A 19,554-nucleotide genomic window follows, 5' to 3' on the forward strand; every position below is an offset into this window, starting at 1 on the left:
TATTAGAAACTGGGATGAGAGAATACCCATCAGCGGGTGCCAATGCTTTATTTACCCTTCCTGTGATTACAACCATCATCATTCTTTTTTTAGGAGGCAGAAACCCTTGCACAGAAACGTGCATGCTGTTATTTGTGAGGTAATGATAGCTGAGCATTTTCATAGCATATTTAAGTCTGACAACAAAGCAAGTCAGCTCACATCTCCAAAGGACATCTCTTACACAGATACATTATGTTCTGACAAAGTTGAAACAGCCTTGCCAAGGCACCAATGGTGCCTGGTAAACATGGTTTTGGCAAAGAATGCAGAGGGATTTTTCTCAATTGGCAACCAGGCAAACCCAGGTTTACAAATGTGCCACCCTTGGCTAATTAGTGACAGTGCTGGCTTTTAATTTAATTTGAAGCAACAAGAGAAAAAAAGTCAGGGAAAAAAAAATGCCACATAAAAACAAAAACAGTGGATAAACAAGCCCACTAGTCTCACTGCTGGAGAAATGAAGTCTCACAAGCATGAATGATCCAGTCCCGCAAAGTGCTTGATGGATGTGACTGCTTCCGAAACACAAGAACATCTGGTTGCACTGTGCAGCTGAAGGGGGAAACAAGAAAAGGGTCCAAATTCATGGACACATTTCTGTCAGAGACATCCGGCAAACAGATGGCACTGGTTCCAAATAAAGTCCCATAGATTTACTGAGAGGCTTTTGAAGACTCATATGTCCATAAATGCGTTCTTTTATCCTATTATTTCCAGCTCAGTGACTTGTCATCTCAGCCGCTTCTGCACTATCTTCAGAGCCATGATGTTTCTGGAGCCAGAGACGGCAGTTGCCTGAAGATGGTCTATAATGTATTCTTGACCAATTCTGGACTAGTGTGAGGTGGAAGAACAGTATACCAGGATGTCCTGGCTCCACCTATGCTATAACCTTGTTATTGTAAGAATCAAACCACCCTGGTTAAATGGAAAGTTAATATGTAGTATTGCCAGCATTTGCTGGACACTGTGTTCCATGCACTGGCTGAAACCCTTGCATTATTTCATGTAATCTTTACTACAGTCTAATGTGGTAGCTACTGTTATTGTCCCACATCCAGGTATACAAACTAAGGATTCAACTACTAGCCAAAAGGTTAATGGTTTGAGCCTACCCAGAAAGTTATCCAACTGTAGTTGTTAGTTGCCATGGAACCGGCTCCCCCATGCACAACAGAACAAGTGTTATCTTCACTATCACTGGGTGTTCAAGCCCATTGCTGGTGTTTTCCAGCCTAGGAGACTCAGTTTCTGCATTAATTTTACAAGATTCTGTTGTGATACACAGGGTTTTCACTAACTAATTCACGTAGGTATGGTACCAGCCCCTTTTTCTTAGTGTGTTTTAGTCTAGAAGCTCTCCTGACGTCTATCCTCATAGGTAACACTGCTGGTATTGGAAATACTAGTGGCATGGCTTCCAGTAGCTTAGCAATACAAAAGCCACAACAGTGGATGGTGGTAAAATTAAAATTCATGCCCTGGTCCTGCTAGGTCAAAGGATGAGCTAGCCATTACTTCCCAGCACTGCTTAGGAACATCTTGGAAAAAATCACATACTTGCTATTTAAGATGGGCAACTCTCAGGCAATCAGAAGGTGAGAGGGCAACAAATTGCTATAGTTTCCAGAGCAAGGCATAACATATTGTTTGGCAAGTACATCTAGAACTTAAGATTAACTGGATTTTTTGTTTCCTGCTCTGTTCTGTGTCCTGTCCAATAGACCCCTTAAGTGTGGACTGGAGAGGTCAGACTGCAGTAGTTGAGATTTCCTGGAAGTGCACTGGAAGTCTAAGTCTGCTGGAGGACCTACAGATCTCCAACAGGAGTGACCAGCAGGACATGGGTGGGAGGAGAGCGGTCAGATATTTCCCACCACTGAAATCAAGTAGGAGTAGTATTAACACTCAGCTATAGGAAGTGTCCTTAGATTCATGTATTCCTTTTCTCACAGGTAATTGTGAAAATGCCCACAAACATTAATATCATCCCTGCAGACAACAGAGAGTAAAGATGAAAAAGCAGAAATGGAGATGGTTTAAAAACCCTTGTTCTCGGTGATGCACAAGAGTATCAGGTATCCTATTGTTAGGTGCTATGGAGGAAATTCTGACTTATGACTCCATGTGTGTAGATAAAAACGGATCCACCAAGGACCGCATTTAGTAGGCTGGCATTAATTAAATCATGTCTACTCCTTAGTGTCATTAACAGCCTATGATGGGCAGATGACACAACTCCTTGATGAAAGCGAGAGAACTTGAAACACTTACTGATGAATATCAAAGACTACATACAGCCTTCACTATATAAAGGGGAAAAATTCTCGCAACTGGATCGATAAATATAACATGATGATAAATGAAGAAAAGATTGGAGTTGTCAAAGACTTACATTTGTTTGGATCCACAATCAGTACTTAATGAAGCAGCAGTCCAGAAATTAAAGGATGTATTGCATTAGGAAAGTCTGCTGTAAAAGATCTTTTTAAGGTATTCAAAAGCAAAGACATCAGTTTGTGGACTAAGGTGCTCCTGTCCCAAGACATGGTATTTTCAATCACCTCATATGCATGTGAAAGCTGGACAATGAATAAGGAAGACCATAGAAGAATCAATGCATTTGAAATATGATGTTAGAGAAGAATATTGAAAATGCCGTGGACTGCCAGAAGAACAGACAAACTTGTGTTGGAATAAGTACAGGTAGGATGCTCCTTAGAATTGAGGATGGTGAGACTTGGTCTCTTGAACTTTGGACATGTCATCAGGAAGGCCCAGTCCCTGGAGAAGGACATCCTGCTGGACCAAGTATAACATCAATGAAAAAGAGAAAGACCTTTAATAAAATGAGTTAACACAGTGACAGCAATAATGGGCTCAAACATAACAACAATTGTGAGGATGGCACAGAAGTGGGCAACATTTCATTCTGTTGTGTATTGGGTCACTATCAGTCAGAACTGACTGGACAGCACCTAATAACAACAGATCCCTTAGATGGAGCCTGGTGTGGAGCTATAGGATAAGCACTGGATAGCTTACCACAAGGTCGGCAGGTCAGACTCATCAGATGGCCTGCAAGAGAATAATGAGGTTTTCTTCTACTCAGAAACCCTATGAGTCAAATCTTTATTAGTCAAATCAACTCTTCGGTGGTGAGTACCGTATACACATACAGACAGCTAACAGAGGAAACAGAGGAACAGACAGAAAGATAACGCTAGAGAGAGAGCTCCTGGCAAGTGGATTCTGGCTCACACGTGCTGATTAAAACTGCTCCATAGGGCTTTCAAGGTTGTGACCTTTCTAAAGCAGATCACCACACATCTGTCGTCCAACATGCCTCTGGATGAATTTGAACCACCAGTCTTCCAGCTAGTAGTTGAGTGCTTAGCCGTCTGCATCACCATGGCAAGCCTCCAATTCTGAACATCAAACTCAACATTGACAATATAGGATGCTGTTGTCAAACAGACTTTTTATAAAGCATGACTCTAATGATTTAATTCTTTTATCATTCAAAATGAATTTGATAATGAGATCATCTAAAGAAAACTTTGAACAACAAGGTTAGCAGTTCAAACTCACCAGCAGTTCTTTGCAAACCCTATACAGGGTCACTATGGGTTGGAACGGACTCAACTGCACTAAACAACATCAAAAGAAAACTTAAAAAGATGATAATATCATTGCATTTTATGAAGGGGCTTCAAAAAATTTGTGGAAAAGTCCATTGTCTTTAAATTCCATTTTTCTAGGAACTTTTAGATCTATTACCCTTGTATAGATTTCACAATTTTTGAGACCTAGACTTGAGATTTAAACGGATAGTGGAATTTACATAAGGCAAAAGAATAGTTTGTATGGTTCTTGACCTCCTGAGCTGTGCAAATACCCAAAGCATTTGGTTCAGCTAGTAGATGTTGGCATTCAACTTAGTCTTCTTTGAGTGGTAACAGACAGAGACTGAGAAGACACATATTTCAGCCTGTAGAAGATATAATTTCAGAACTGAAAAAAAAAAAAAAATGTTTTCCTCTCAAGATTCATATTTTTGTATATATAATAAAACATATGAAGGTAACAAAATGCCTTATATGGTGTGATCTCAGCCTGCTGGTTACATATTTTGTTAAGTATGTTAATAATTATTATTTCTATTTCTGTCCTAACTCTCTTTAAAATGGCTCCAGGAGTTATAGCTGATTAGCACAAGGACTAAAGTGAGCTTGAGTTTGGGATAAAACCATTTGGGTGAAAGATTATTAAGGGCACAGCTAACACCAGGGGAAATACAATCCATGATGGTGCCCTGGAACTAGGAAACGGGCTCTTTCCTTAGAAGTTGAGGAGTTCATTAACTATGTTGTTGTTGTTAAGTGCCATGGAGTCGGTTCCGACCCATAATAACCCTAAACAGGGTTTACAAGGCTGTAAATCTTTACGGGAGCAGACAGCCTCATCTTTCTCCCGTGGAGCAGCTGGTTGTTTCAGACTGCTGCCTTGCAGTTCGCAGCCCGATTCGTAACCACTACGCTACCAGAGCTCCTTATAGAACAAACAAAATCAAAGTTTCTAATCAACTCCAATTTGTGGAAGTGCTCTCAATGGGGTATGATTATAATAATAATAAGTTATAACATGTATGGAGCCCTGGTATAGTGCTGTGGCTTAATGCACTGGACTGCAAAGTCAGTTTGAACCTCAAGGTCAGCAGCTCAAGTTCACCAGCTGCTCCTTGGAAAACCCTATGCGGCGTTGCTACAAGTCAGAACTGACTCGATGGCACTTAACAACAATATAATATGTAGTGAGCATATATGTATGTTCATGCATGTATGAACTCAACCCGTTATGGACATTGTTGTTAAGTGCCAAAGTTGATTTCTGACACAAAGTGACCCTGTATAGGTTTTTTGAAGAGTGGTTAGTGGGTCTCAACCATCACATTTGTGGTTAGCAGTTCAGTGCTGATCCTACAGTGCCACATCAGGACTCCTTGTGGACACTGTCTCATCACAGTAACGCTTTTTGGTTCTCTCTATACCAAAAAGTCTCCACCTATCGATGGAGTTCCATTCAATGACTTTGCTATAAGTCAGTTCTATAGTAAGTTAATTTCTTTTAGTTTTAATTATTATTGCCTTTCAAGATCAATAGCCTTATAAATCATAACTTTAAGTATCTGTGATTCAACATCTGAGAATGATAACATCAGGAAATTAACACACTTCAACACTGTATCTAATATACGTGCTTAACAATAAGATGTATAAAAAACAACAGCAAAACAATTTATGTCAGAAGTCAGGGACTGCCTATAGTTATTTGCTTTTATCATTTGAGGAAATTGAGGTCCAGAGAGATTGAAATATATACAAATTTAGCCAAAAATTCAGCTAGAAAAATCTGGATTCAAATTCCAGTCCATCTGGATGCTAAAGCCTGAACATGTAACTACTGTTTTCTGCTGAGTTTATGAGAGATTTAGGAATAGGGAGAACACATAATTTATCATCTACTTTGGGAAATGTTAAAAGTGAAAGGAGACACTGTTGGCAATTACATTTGGGACCTAGGGCCATTCTATTTAAGAGAAGGCTTGGAATGAGAAGGATATCCGCTTAAGAAATGAAATGGTCAATGTGGATCCACCTTGATATGCATATATGTCAATTCATGCCAAATTCTCATAGGAAAATTGTCAAAAGAGAGACTACCACCCCAGCAAGGCATGTTCCTCTCACCTATTTGAGATGACTATTTGAAATAACTTAAAAAGTTAGCATCTGTTTGATTGCCTACTTTTTAACACCTTTCTCTGAATTTTCTTTTGTGCGGTCATAAGCATTTCCCCCCTTTTTAAATTAAGAACATTTTGCTTTGAAACTCTTTATTGCCTTCTAGCTTTGGTTGCATTAAAGTGAGTTTTTGTGTGTGTGTGTGTGTTTTTTTAAAATAGCTACATTAAAACAGAATTTCAAAATCTATGCACCCAAATGGTCATTTTCAAATGGTTTGGTTTTTAATTCTTGGTTCTAATGAAAATACACCAACAACACTTGGCTTAAAATGTTTGTGTTCCCAGTATACAGAAGGATGAGTCTGAGGTCATAACAAATAAAGAATGATCAGTTCTGTCTGTTTCCTTTTCACACCTTGCTTGGCCCAAGGTAACATGCATTTATAGCATAAGATTATAGCATAAGAACAATTGGAAATCTGTTAAATCTTTGTTAAAAATGCCAATGCAAAAATAATAATAATAACTTACGTTATACTGTTCAGATTTCTCCACCTGGCATCAAAGACCCGATTTTGATATGACCCCATCTCATTATGAAGATCTTAGTTTACAGGGTAGTTCTTACAGGAAGTCCTTCTCTGAGCGCACATATGAATTACATAGTTTCACTTTGAGTTTTCGCAGCTCTTGTACCCCTATTATAACCTGCATCACACTTTATTACAAAGACTCATTTACAAAAATTAACTCATTTATTTAATTTTCTCCCCTTAGGCTTCACAAAGTCTTCAAGGGCAGAGGGAGTATAAAACTTATTTACAATTATACTCCGAGTCCTGGCCTGTGGGAGCTTTTAAACAAACATGTATCAGATTAACTAACAAATAAATGAATTTACTCATATTAAACAAATAAATTGATCTATTTACTTTAAAGCTTTATGCTCTGGGCAAAATGACTCATTGTTCTTGGTTCAGCCATATTCCTATCATGATGTGTCTTAGTTTCTCAGTGCTGTGATAACAGAAACACCACAAGTGAGTGGCCTTAACAGAGATTTGCCAAGGATTGGAACATCCCATGGGAACCCACTTGGCATTCATACATGTGTATGCCAGAAGTGCAGAGGGTGTCCAGTGTCAATGGACAGATGCCTCTATCATTTGTACTTAGGTGGACAGCTGAGACCCATTTTACAATAATTCTATGAAGGTCCCATGGGGCTGGATTCTTGCCACCCTCAGCAGTCTTTCCTTCTTTCCTTTACCCTTACTCCTTGGCCTTATGTTTTCCAGTAAGCTACCTCACAGAAGATTCTTCATTTGTATCTTTTTACTGCAACAAAACTATAATCATAGTTTCCTGTGTGTCATTTTAATGAATTATCACACCCAAGAGAGTGTGAGACTCAGTAGGGCAGAAGTAGGACCCTCGAGTTTACAGCTGACATCCTGAAGGGGTAGTGGGAGAACCTCAAGTTTGTAATCTGCAGGTCAGAAGTGAAGATAGAGTGGAAACTCTAAGCTTGTGGCTGGCATCTGAGGTATTGGGCAGACTTGGCAATGCGAGGACTGTGACCTTTCACTTGTGAACTCTGACCCAGCTCCAGGTATTAGGGTCAGGAAGAGATACTATGTGTGCAACTGGTATCAGGACAGAAGTGCAGCAGAGGGGAATAGAATGGGAAATACGTTCGTTGACTTTGATTTCCACACAATTCAGAGTCAGAGAAATGAGATATGATATGATATAAACTGATATCTCATTGTGGTTTTAATTTACACTTTTCTGATGAATACCAAAATTTGAGTTGAGCATTTTTCTTTCATCATTGGTCATATCTTCTTTTGTGACACTTAAGCTTCTTACTGACTTCTTACCGACTTGTTAGAGCTACTGATATGTTTTAGAGATTAAGTCATTAGTCAGATATATACACTACAAATTTCATCTCTGTTTCTATGGATTGCTTTTTACCCTCATGAAATAGTGGTCTTGTTTTTCTGCTTTGTCTGACGTGTATGGTCAAGGACCAGACTAAATAAGTCTGATTCAGGAAACACTCTTGAGTTTGGCAGATCATGTCGTAAATTGTAGTTTCCTCTTCATATTGCCTAGCTTAGATGAGAAGGAGTTACGTGTCCCAGAATGGCTCACCCTCCTCTTCCCATGTGAGTCAATTGTCCTGTGCTCATCACACAGAGCATGACGTTAACTGATGGAACAACTGGCTCAACATTTTCTAACTTTTGAGTTCCAAGACTCTTGATAGATGATGTTTTGGGCTGGGACGTGAGGTTGGAACCTGGCCCTCCTGGACCCTCATGAATCTAGGGAGTTCCACTTTGATCTCTTCTTATAAGACGGTTTACACAAGATTTCATTGTACAGAAAGAGATTTTATGCTTGAAAACCTTTTTAGACATCTAAAACAGTACTTGTACAACAATGGGTTTCCATGTTTAGTTGGTGGGTTAAATTGAGTTGCATTTATTTTCTTATGTTATATATATATTCTTTCTTTAACTTAAAAATATAATATTTTGCAAATGTACACATCAAAATATTTACCAATTCAGCATATTCTACATATATTATTTAGTCACATTGATAACCATTATCATCCTCCTTTTCTGAGTTGTTCCTCCTCCATAAATGCAAATTAATTGTCCCCTAAGGTTCCTGCCTAATTTTTATTTTAAAGTTTTTGTTGTACATTGAATGATAGTTTACATGGAAGGACATCCGTTTTTCACTAATCTTATCATATTTCATATCATTGCAATGATTACAATCCCTTCCATGCATCACCATTCAATAATAATTGCTTCTATTCTGGTTTTGTTTTGTTTTGATGTATACAAAAACACTCAGAAATATATAATCATTTAAACAATCAAAGGGCACATTCTGCAAGACTGCCGCCTGGCCACCAGCACACAGCCTTTCTCTTTCCATGAGTCTAGACTCCTCAGCTGCTCTCTCTCTCTCCATGTCCTCATCTCTGCCTCCATCTCTGGCGTCACTGCTTCTCTGGATGTTGTTGTTGTTAAATGCCATCAAGTTTATTCTACCCAGAGTGACCCTGTATAGGATTTCCAAGTAGAAGCTGGTGAGCTTGAACCACTGAACTTGCAATTCAAATGACTTTTCAGTCTGATGCATTAGCCCACAGCACCACACCAGGACTCCTCTGGATAGGGGCCCACAATCTGCTCATGCTCTTCTCCCTGGGTGGTCCTCTGGTCCTCTGTTCCTGGAATGTAGATTAACTACTCTCCCCTTTATGTTACAAAACTTCTACCTTTACAATTGTGGCAATACCAATTAGTCATGAAGAGCTGCATTTTAACTGATGAGAAAACAGGCCTGGAGGAAATACACTACTAGTCACAGTGACTTTCTATGATAGACCTGGTATTTCTCATCCTTTACTTCAGAATCTTCTTAGCTTTTGCATTGATTCAAGGACCAATTAATTCCAGGCATGCTTGGCCAAGGTTTGAAAGATACCACAGGTAAAGCTCTATCACTGACCAATACTATGCATGTCACACTTCCTATTCTATAACTTCCTTGATTTCCAGGCACAAAGCACCTCATGGAAATCCATCTGGGGTTCATGCATGTGCAAGCCAGAAGTGCAGGGGAGTTAATTCACATGCTTCTCAAGTCAATGGATAAATGTGTGGCTGTTTTGCACTTGTTGTTACGTGCTGTCAAGTCGGTTCTGATTCAAAACTGAGCTTCTCATCTGCCTAACCAGCAAACTCTACATCACATTTGTGATCTGTTTATGCTCTAACATTTCCCAGAAACCCCAACTCTCCCCTGGCCTGATCCATCCGCTGAGATATGGCTCTTATCATACATATTTGGAGAAAATCTGATTGATGATACAGGCAAACAGGTTTTCTCTTTTTTCAGAAAATATTTTGTATTTATTTATTTAAATTATTTTATTGTAGTTTTGATAAGAATCCACATAGAATAACCTATTGTTGTTATCTGCCGTTTAGTCAGTTCCAACCCATAGCGATCCTGTATAGGGTTTCTGAGGAATAGCTGATGAGCTTGAACCACTGACCTTGCAGCTTAAACAACTTTGCAGTCTGACGCATTAACCCCAGCACCACACCATTCAACAATTTCTACACATAATGTTCAATGACATTAATCACGTTCTTCACATTGTAGCAACAGTCTCATCATGTTCATTCTGGTTGTTTTATTTCCGTTAACTTAAGTCTCACCACCTTCAACCTGCCAAACTCCTCATCCATGCTGTAGAGTAACTGTTGACCACAATAGATAGGCTTGGAAGTGTAGAAGTCAGAAAGCTCTTTCCCAGGGAGCTTTCTCAACCTTGGGGAAGTCTAACGTCCACACTTCGAAGGTCTTATCCAATGTTTGTGCTCAGGTCTCCTGAGAATCTGCCTTCATTTTTAAAAAATTCTGTTGTCAAAGAAGTCCAAATGCCTAAGATTTTTAAAAAAGTTGTCAAGTAGCATATTGTCATTTATATTTTTGTGGGTATATTTTATGGTTTTCTTTAAAGCCACTCTGTTGTAGGAATCCTGGTGTGGCGCTGTGAGCTAATGCATCAGACTGTAAAGTCATTTGAACTGCAAGGTCAGTGGTTCAAGCTCATAAGCTGCTCCTTGGAAACCCTATACAGGGTCACTATGGGTCAGAACTGACTCTAAGACACTTAACAACAACTCTGTTGTAGGAGTCATTTCAACACTCCAGAGTATTCATTATCTTTCTGCAAATACATTTCAATTTTATGCAATGTGTTTATTGTTGTTGAGTACTATGGAGTCAGTTCCAACTCATAGCGATCCTATATAGGGTTTCTGAGGAGTGGATGGTGAACTTGAACCACTGACCTTGAGGTTCAAACTGAACTTGCAGTCCAATGAATTAACCCACAGTGCCATACCAGGACTCAAACCTCCTTAATTTATGATTTTTCCTAGAGCAAGGAAAGGCCATGGTTAAAAACTTTTGAAAATTTAACACAGTTTTATATTTACAGAGACACTGCAAAGAAAGTATAGAGTTCCATATAGCCTGCATCAAGTTCCGCCTTTCATTAACTGTGGCTAAGAAATTGGGCTACTTACTACAAGGTCAATGGCTTAAACTCACCAGCCTGTCTGTGGAAGGAAAATGAGGCTGGCTGCTCCCTGAAAGATTTAGTCTATTGTTTTTCAATGCTGTCGAGTCAGTTCTGACTCATAGTGACCCTGTTTATGGCTTCCAAGGAGCAGCTGATGAGTTTGAACTGCTGACCTTGCAGTTCAAACCAACCTCGTGATCTAGTGTTTATCCTATAAGCACCCTTAGAAATAGACTTGATGGTAGTGGATTTGGCTTTTTTGGTTTTAACCTTAGCATACTACATCTGTTACAATCTATGAATCAATATTTATATATTATTTATCTGAGTTTCCTCAAGTTTTACCTAATGTCCTTTTTCTGTTCCAAGATCCTTTTATCCCATTTAGGCTAACACAATACATTTAGTTGTCATGTCTTCCTAGAATCCTCTGGGCTGTGAGAGCTATCTTATTTTTGAGGATTTTGACAATTTTGAGGGTGAATGGTCAGATATTTTGTAGAATATCCCCCAACTGGGATTTTTAGATGTTTTTCTCATGATTAGACGGGGGCTACAGATTGAAGTTGTCAAAGACTTCATTCTTCTTGGATCAGCCATCAACATTCATGGAAGCAGCAGTTAAGAAATCAAACAACGTATTGCATTAGGCAAATCTGCTGCATGAGACCTCTTTAAAGTGTTGAAGAGCAAAGATGTCAGCTTGAGGACTAAGGTGCAACGAATTGAAGTCATGGTATTTTCAATAATCTCATATGCATGTGAATGTTGGACAGTTAATAAGAAAGACCATAATTAATGCATTTGAGTTATGGTGTTGGAGATGAATATTAAAGGTACCAGGAACCATCAGAAGAACAAACAAATATGTGTTGAAAGAAGCCAACCAGAATGTGCCTTAAAAGTCAAGATGACCAGACTTTGTCTCTCATACTTCAGACATATTGTTAGGAGGGACCATCCCTGGAGGACATCATTTTGGTAAAGTGGAGGAACAGTGAAAAAGAGGGAGACCACCAATGAGATGGATTGGCACAGGGGCAACAATAAGCCCAAGCACAGCACAGTGGTGAGGGTGGTGCAGGAGAAGGCAGTGTTTCATGTGGTACGTAGGGTCATTATCATCCTATGACTAAATAGCACTTAACAACAAAATAGGGTATTGTGAGAAAGATCACAGAAGTAAAGGGCCATTTTCATCACATCAGATCAAGAGCACATACTATCCACATGATTTAGGCCTGTATATGTTGACCTTGGCCAACTGTCTAAGGAAGTGTTTGTCAGATTTCTCCACTGTAAATTCTCCACTGTAAATCCTTTCACCCCCTTTTCATACTCTATTCTGGAAGGAAGAATCTTCTTAAGGACTGGGGGCTATGCACCTTAAGAATTGTAAATACATTATGTATTCTGCAAGGGAGATTCATCCCTTCTCCCCCATTTATTTATTTATTCAATTATGTATTTATAGATTCTTATTTTCTAGTACCTATAATGCAATGCTACTTTCTGTACCTTGTGGCTCACATTATTCTAGAGGTCTTTCAGTGGCTCCTATGTCTCTTTGGCAGAGCCTCATCATTGTGGGGATTTTGTTTTATTTTGAGTACGGTCTTACTTTCAGGTACAACAAGATGTTCCAGGCTGGTCATGTTTGCTTCCTGCTCCAGTTCTAGAACCAGTCATCTCTCCAATGACCCCTGGCTCCTTTTATTGGAGAATGTTTGTAGAAGATCTGGGTGCTGGGTGTTATGGAATGTTTTTAGGTGCTCTCCACTGGCAGAGCAAGGAAATACATGCTGTATAGTAAGCCATGTACATACACATCTCTATAAATATCGTTTTATGTAACCATCTGTATGAAATATTAAGAAAATCATGAGTTCATACTGATATCTCCAACTCTAATCTATCACCATATGGATCATTCTAGCCTCCTCTTGCTTATCTATGGAGTCCTGGTGTGGTGCTATAGGATAAAGCACTAGACCCCAAGATTGGTTTGAACTGCAGGGTTGGCAGTTCAAGCTCAATAGCTGCTCCTTGGGTTGCCATGGGTTGTAACCAACTCAGTGGCATTTAACAGCAAATATATATATTGCTAACTTGTACCTCCCCATGGAAAATAAATTTATTATCTAGAGCACAATGCAATGCCATATGTTTTAAATTTATATCTGAAAGAACATTTCTAAGAAATTCTCTCCAAGCATTTTTCTTCATCCTATTTTATTTTCCTTCTTTTTGGCCGTAAAGGCTATAGAGAAAACTAAACCACAAATTATCTTCATAAAGGCTCAGAAATGAGTCCAAATGGCACCCCAAGACGAATGTACACGAGGGATTGGTACAACAAGCCTATAAGAGGAACCGGTACAATTTCAGGTATGACTTTAGATGGGAGTGCTGCTGACACTGATACGTTAAAAGATAACTTTGATTGACAGATTATCTGAAAGGTTTTGGCAGGCAACAATAGCCTGTTGGTGCCTTTCTTAGTAGTGGGATTTCTGAAACAATTCTACTACTCACCATTTTCACTGCTTTGTTGTCATGGTTAGTTTCTCTCAAGTCAGCTCTGATTAATGGCAACTTCAAGCACAGTTGAACAAAATGTTGTGCAATCCTGTGTCATCTTCAAGATCATTGTAATGTTCAAATCCATTGATGCAACCGCTGAGTAACTTGAGTGCCTTCCAAGTTAGGGAACTCATCTTCTAGGATTTCGTTGGACAATAGTCCGTTGTGGTCCATGGGATTTTCCTTGGCTAATTTTTAGAAGCACATTACCAGTCCTTCTTCCTTGACTCCGTCTGGAAGCTCTGCTGAAACCTGTCTACCATGTATCACAACAACACACAAGATCTGCATTACCCCAAACTGGCAGATGGGTGAATAAAATTAAATACAGAAGACAAAATAATAGACTTTGGTGGGGAGGGGTAAAGAAGTTGCTTCTGAATCAAATGGATTTTATCCTATTTTCTAGTTTCTTTCCTAGTTTTTCATCTTTCTCATATTGCTCATTATGGGATTTGTTGACAAACTGGTGTTCTGTTTTCTTTTCTCATCTTCAATTAATTAGGCAGTAGAGGCATTTTCTCTTGCTAATTCTGTCTCATGAGAGGACAAAGTTAGTCTTTCTATTAAGGTGGGTGAAAGAATGGGGGCCCTTCTGGATGTTTCTGGAATGATTCTAGATCCTGTTTTCTTGAAGGGGCCTGGCAAAGAAGCTCTCACTGAGCAGTGTGGTCAGTTCTTTCCTGACAAGATGTTCTCCTGAGATCACCTAGAAAGGGCCATAAGACCAGATGTTCTTCTCAGGTTACCCAGAAAGGGCCACCTGACTAGATGTTCTCTTTAGATCCTTTGTTGTTGTTAAGTGTCATCTAGTAGGTGCAGACCTATAGCGACCTTGTATAGGGTTTCCAAGAAGCAGCTGGTAATCTAAAACTGCCAACCTTGCAGTTCAAATGACTTTGCAGTCTGGTGTATTAACCCACAGTGCCACACCAGGACTCCTTAGATCCCTTAGAAAGGGTCAAATAGTTTTGAACAATTAACTAGCAAAAATGCTCTTCAAGATATAAAGTTCCAAAATAAGGAGATACTTTTAAAGAAAAGATTCCACAAATTTTGAAAATATTAGAATTTGTGAATTTACTTTTTCTATGAGCTTGATGGGGTCCTGGTGCGGTGCTGTGGGATAATGTACAGAACTGCAAAGTCGTTTGAACCTCAAGGTCAGCGGTTCAAGCTCACCAAACACTCTTTGGAAACCCTATACAAGGTTGCTATGAGTCAGAACCAATTCGACGGCACTTAACAACAACAACAATATGAGTTTGTTGAAAGTCAAGAAGGCATGGAGATTTACTGATGAAAATCAAATACTATCATCTTGAGTATGAATTACACCTTACAACTAGACAATAAACAATACCACAATATACACAAATGATTGAAGTTGTCAAGGAGTTCATTGACATGGGTCTACTATCAACATCAATAGAAGCAACAGACAAGAAGCCAAAGGATGTATTGCTTTGGGTAAATGTATTGCTAAAGACCTCTATAAAGTGTTAAAGGGAAAATATGTCACTTTGAGGACTAAGGTGTGCCTGACCCAAGCCTTATATGCCTTAAACTGACTTATATGCTTGTGGCTCTGTACAGAGCTGTCGTAGCATAGTGGATACAAATAGGGATGCAAATCACAAGTCAGCACTTTGAAACTACCAGCTGCTGAGGCTTTCTGCTCCTGTAAAGATTTACCGCCTTGGAAACTCTGTGCAGGTTCACTATGAGTTGGAACCGACTCCACAGAACATAACCACCACCTGTAGGATAAGCACTCAAGCATAAGGCTGGTTTGAACCATAAGGTCGGCAGTTCAAACTCACCAGCTGCAATTCAGAAACCCTATATTAGGTTGCTATGAGTCAGAACAGACTCAACAGCACATAACAGTAGCAGCAGCATGTGCATGTGAAATCTGGCCAATCAACAAGGATGACCAAAGAAGGACTGATGCATTTGCTTTATGGCATTGGTGAAGAATATTGAATATACCATGGACTTCCAGAAGAACGAACAAATCTATGCTGGAAGAAGTACAGCTGGGATGCCCCTAAGAAGCCAGGATAGCAAGACTTCACCTCATGTCCTCTGGACATGTTAGCAGAAGCATACCTGGTGAAGGAATGCCATCATGCTTGCTAAAGTAGAGGGTCATCAAAAAAGAGGAAGAGGCTTGCATGAGAAGGATTGATGCAAAGGTTTCAAACATAGGAAAGATTGTGAGATGGCCCAGGAGCAGGTAGTGCTTTGTGCTGTTGGAAATAGGAGTTGGAACCAATTTGATGGCACCTAACAACAACAACAACAATTTTTCTATGTCGGTCACATGGAGAAATGCACTGTGAATTCCCACTGTAGCACAGTGGTAAGACACTCTACTGCTAACCAAAGTATTGTTGGTTTTACCGCATCCACCATTCTGCAATAGAAAGATGTGGCAATGTGCTTTTGTAAAGATTTTGGTCTTGGAAACCCTACTGGGATATTCTACTCTGTCCTACAGATATGTTATGATTCAGAATCAATTGGAAAGCATTTTTTTCCCCAAATATTGGTTATACAGGAAAGAGACAAATATCCCTTTTTGAAACACATAAAGACAGTGTATATAATATTTCAATTAGGAAAGCCCCCTTCATATATTTAATAGTGTTCAAAATAAGCGGTAAAGAGGTGATTCAGAATGCTGAGGCTAAACCAAGTACTTCAGACTGCTTTTTTGTTTGTTAGTTTTTTTGCATCAATGTGATTCTTTTATTAATTCATATTTCAGAATACATTAATGCAAGGGTAATTTTAGATTGCCATCAAACTTTTAAATATGCAACACAAGCGATGCTCATTTTTGTGAATTTTCACAAATAAAATTGGACTTCTCAGACAAATGCTTAATTTCATGGAAGACCATTCAAATTGCATTGTTTTTGTAATACAGAATTAAGTTACTCAAATGTTATTTAAAATAAATAATGTCCAAAGCCCAGGAAGACACTGGTAGAAGTGTAAGTATTAAAGGCAGCAAAGGTAAAGACATACACAAAACTGCAATCACAATCATAACAATAAGGTACAAATGTCTTCCTAGATAGACACACAAATGAAACAGGTATAGCAGGTGAAGGGGACAATACCCAGGGATATGCAAACTTCAAAAAGGTTGTGGAAAAATGGCACTAGAAGAAACCTTCTACAGGGTCACTATGAGTCGGAAGTGACCCGACCGATTTAACAACAACAACAGCAATCTTTACAGGAGTTGTTGTTAGGTGCCATTGAGTCGGTACCAACTGATAGCAACCTTATGCACAACAGAACCAATCACTGCCTAGTCCTGAGCCAACGTCACAATTGTTACCACACTGGAGCCCATTGATGCTGCCAATTTGCCAATCCATCTTGCTGGGGGTCTTCCTCTTTTTCTCTGACCCTCCACCTTACCAAACATGATATCCTTCTCCATTGACTGATCCCTCCTGACAATATGTCTGAAGTATGATACTCAAAATTTGGCCATCCTGGCCTCCAAGGAGCACTCTGGCTGCACTTCTGCCAACACAGATCTGCTGGTTCTTTTGGCAGCACACGACACTTTCAATATTCTCCTCCAACACCATAACTCAAAAGCATAAATTTTTCTGTGGTCTTCCTTATTCACTGCCCAGCTTTCTCATGCATATTGAAAATACCATGGCTTGGGTGAGGTGCACCTTAGTCCTCAAGCTGACATCTTTGCTCTTCAACACTTTAAAAAGGTCTTGTGCAGCAGATTTGCCTAATGCAATACGTCCTTTGATTTCTTGACTGCTGCTTCCATGAGTGTTGATAGTTGATCCTAGAAGAACAAAGTCCTTGACAACTTCAATCTTCTCTCCATTGATAAGAATGTTGTTTATTGGTCTAATAGTAAGAATTTTAATTTTCTTTACATTTCGATGCAATCCATACCAAATGCTGTGGTTTGATTTCATCAGTAAGTATTTTAAGTCATCTTCACTTTTAGCAAGCAAGGTTGTATCCTCTACATATCATAGATTGTTAATGAGTCTTCTTCCAATCTTGATGCCACATTTTTCTTCACACAAACCAGCTTCTCAGATTATTTGCTCAGCATACAAGTTGAATAAGTATGGTGAAAGAATACAACCTTGTCACACAACTTTTTTAATTGTAAACCATTCGGTGTTCCCATGTTCTGTTCGAACAACTAACTGCCTCTTGGTCCATGTACAGATTCCTCATGAGCACAATTAAGTGTTCAGGTATACTCATACTTAGCAATGTTGTCCATAGCTTGTCATGATCTACCCAACCAAAAGCCTTTGCATAGTCAATAAAGTCCAGATAAACATCTTTCTGATATTCTATGCTTTCAGCCAAGATCCATCAGACATCAGCAATGATATCCCTCATCCAAGGCCTCTTCTAAATCCAGCTTGAAGGTTTGGAAATTCTCTGTCAATGTATGCTTGCAGCTGTTTCTGTATTACTTTTAGTAAAACTTTACTCATATGGGATATCAAAGAGATTGTCCGATGATATCCACATTCTTTTGGGTGATCTCTCTTTGGAATGGGCACAAATAAGGATCTCTTCCAATCAGTTAGCCAAATAACTGTCTTCTAAATTTCTTGGCAGAGATGAGTGAGTGCCTCCAGTGCCGCCTAACTTTCTTGAAAGATTTCATTTTTTATTCCATCAATTCCTGATGCTTTGTTCTTTGCCAAGTCCTTCAATGCACCTTGGACTTCTTCCTTCAGTATCATTGGCTCTTGATCATATGCTACCTCTTGAAACGGTTGAACATCAACCATTTACTTTTTTTTTTTTTTTACACAGTGAATTTATTGAAGGGTATAAGTCAGTGCTATCAAGGCCTTCAGGAATGCAGGGCCCTCCACTTGTCCAAGGGGCCACAGTTGGGGATGTATTTGACACCACAGCCATCTGGGATGAGGCACTTCTCAGCCACCATGTCTTCAAACTCATCAGCATTGAACTTGGTAAAGCCCCACTTCTTGGAGATGTGGATCTTCTGGTGCTCACGGAACTGAACTTGGCTCTGTGTAGGGCCTCAATCACATGCTCCTTGTTTTGAAGCTTGGTGCGGATGGACATGATGACTTGGCCAATGTGGCCCCTACCCACATTGCCCTGGGGCTTTCCAAAGGACCCTTGCATCCCTGTCTGGAGCCTGTCAGCCCCAGCACAGGACAACATCTTGTTGATGCAGATGACATGGAACGGATGCAGCCGCACTCAGATGTGAAAGCCATCTTTGTCACAGCTTATCACCATGTACTTGTTGGCACAAATACAGGCAGCCTCCAGAGCTTCTGAGGAGAGCTGCTCGGATTCATCTGATACCATGTGGCCACAGAGTGGGAACTCATCCACTTTTGCCTTCTTCCAACCCAGGTCAAAGATCCGAATCTTGGCATCAGGGACACCTCGGCAGAAGTGGGACTTGGGATAGGGCTTGTTCTTACAATACTGGTAACATGGGGCAAAGCGGTGGCCCATGGCAACACCAGGATCTTTGTGGCACGCCAGAGGGCCAACAATTTCCTTTTGGTACAGTGAGTCTGTGTATTCCTTCCATCTCCTTTTGATGCTTTCTGCATCATTCAATAATTTGCCCAGAGAATCCTTCAGTAATAAATTTGAGGCTTGAATGTTTTCTTAAGTTCTTCCAGCTTGAGAAATACTGAGTGTGTTCTTCCCTTTTGTTTTGCTGACTCCAGATCTTTGTACATTTCGTTGTAATATTTGACTTTGTCTTCTCTAGCTGACCTTTGAAATTTTCTGTTCAGCTGTTATACCTCCTCATTTCTTCCATTTGTTTTAGCATCTCTACGCTGGAGAGCAAGTTTCAGTGTCTCTTCTGACATCTATTTTGATCTTTTCCTTCTTTCTTGTCTTCTTAATGACCTTTTGCTTTCTTCCTGTATGATGTTCTTGATGTCATCCCACAACTCTTCTGGTCTTCTGTCTTTATAGGAGTAGACTGCATAATTTGATCCTTCCAAGTGACTGTTGAGTTTGAACTGCCAACCTT

General features: G+C 39.6%; 1 pseudogene; it reads right to left on the reverse strand.

Annotated features, from left to right (window-relative positions):
- Nucleotides 1-485: 485 nt before the first annotated feature.
- LOC102824438 lies at nt 486-19,019 on the reverse strand (annotated as a pseudogene).
- Nucleotides 19,020-19,554: the final 535 nt, after the last annotated feature.

The sequence above is a fragment of the Chrysochloris asiatica genome, unplaced genomic scaffold, assembly GCF_000296735.1.
Source record: "Chrysochloris asiatica unplaced genomic scaffold, ChrAsi1.0 scaffold00040, whole genome shotgun sequence".
NCBI classification, from domain to species: Eukaryota; Metazoa; Chordata; class Mammalia; order Afrosoricida; family Chrysochloridae; genus Chrysochloris; species Chrysochloris asiatica.